The sequence below is a fragment of the Arachis duranensis genome, chromosome 4, assembly GCF_000817695.3.
Source record: "Arachis duranensis cultivar V14167 chromosome 4, aradu.V14167.gnm2.J7QH, whole genome shotgun sequence".
NCBI classification, from domain to species: Eukaryota; Viridiplantae; Streptophyta; class Magnoliopsida; order Fabales; family Fabaceae; genus Arachis; species Arachis duranensis.
Genome location: NC_029775.3, coordinates 43024453 through 43026470, shown reverse-complemented (window position 1 = coordinate 43026470; position 2018 = coordinate 43024453).

The following is a 2018-nucleotide window of genomic DNA, read 5'->3' as shown; positions in this document are numbered from 1 at the left end:
ATGACGTTTTTCTGGCGTTTAACTCCAGACAGCAGCGTGTACTTGGCGTTCAACGCCAAGTTACGTCGTCATTCTTCGAATAAAGTATGGACTATTATATATTGCTGGAAAGCCCTGGATATCTACTTTCCAACGCCGTTGAGAGCGCGCCAATTGGAGTTCTGTAGCACCAGAAAATCCATTTCGAGTGCAGGGAGGTCAGAATCCAACAGCATCAGCAGTCCTTTTGTCAGCCTTCTTCAGAGTTTTGCTCAAATCCCTCAATTTCAGTCAGAATTTACCTGAAATCACAGAAAAACACACAAACTCATAGTAAAGTCCAGAAATGTGAATTTATCATAAAAACTAGTGAAAACATCCCTAAAAGTAGCTTAAACTTACTAAAAACTATATAAAAACAATGCCAAAAAGCGTATAAATTATCCGCTCATCAATTGTCACACCAATACACAAGAATTCAAGAAAGGCAAGAAGAGTACCATTCACAATACTTGAAGCATCAACAAGAACAAAAAGAATGGCAGCTGAAAATGATGAACCAACAAAATGAGTTTGAGTCAAAATTCATTGCGATGCAAGAGGAGCATGCCTTTCAATCTCATGAGGCCTTTGGGAAGTTAGCACAAATGCAGGCCGAGACCATGAGGGCTCTCAATGAGTTTACAACCCTCCAAGATGCAAGATATGAAGTCCAAGCCGATTACAACATTAATAGTCAAATCAAACTGAACTATATTGGAGAACATCTGCACAACATGGATCCGGCATTCCCAATTTTTGATGAGTTCTTCAAAAAGAAAAGTGAGGTAGAAGTAAACAGAGCTATGAGCCTTGAAGATAGAGTAGAGGAGGCGATGAATAAAGCTGGGTTCTGGCGGGGTCAACAAACAACAAACATGGACATAGGGAACATCAACAACCAAGTATATGAAAGAAGAAAGAAAAAGCATGACAAATAAAAGGTGGACTTGCTCCTTATTCATCAATACAAAGAAAAAGCATGCATTCTGTCTGTCTGTTTGAAGTGTCCTTGCATCTTTAAGTTGTCATTTTAATAGTCTTTGCATTATGTTTGTTTATCTTACAATAAGTAAGCTAGTTTAAGTTTGTGCTTGTGTGTTTACTCCCATTTGACTAAAAGCATGTTCTGTCCCCTGCATCTTTAAATCAATAAAAGAAATGTTTGAATGTGAAGTAAGATAGTCTCTGTTAGATAGAAGTAGAATAATAGTAAGTGGTGGTATGTGTGTGATTGTATAATAGCTCACTTTTAGTGAATAAAGAGCTAGGATATCTCCTTCCAAGTATAGAGTGACCTACTGTCTATGGATCTCAATTAAATAAAGATCCTTGGTAAGAAAGAAAAACAAAAAGAAAGAAAGAAAAGAGATAGCCAAAAAGTGGCAGAGAAAAGAAAAGGAAACAAAAAGAAACAAAGCTGGACACCAATAGCTTGAACTTTAAAATATATGCCTGTGGTGTCTTTGTACTAGGATCTGCTTGGATTAGTAAGCTCTTTGGAGTGCTTCAACACTTGGTGACTTGGATTAACTAATCCGGGATCATCAGCTGAAAGTCCACTATCAAGAGCAACCTAACTACAAGGCATTTAGTAACCCAAAGAGGTGCTGGGCATCAATGTTTAAAAGGGAATGTGAGCCAAGTGTCTATGGTGAATAATGTGTCAAGAATGTAGAAAAGAAAATGAACTTGCTACACATGACACTCAAATAAAACTTTTGAAAAAAGTAAATAGCCAAAGATAAAGGAATAATGAGAGGTCATAGCAGTATGTTACTTGAAACTTGAAGGAGACTCTCTAGGCCTAAGAATCAATAAGAAGTGAGTGTTTGCATATCCACACAAAACCCCATAAACTACCAATAATATTCTTCTAGCATGAGCATCCTCTCCATTTCATTCTTTCTTCTTAATAATTCATTTCTTGCTTGGGGACAAGAAAGCTTTAAGTTTGGTGTTGTGATGACAAGTCATCTTAGCCTAGTTTTACTAGTCTC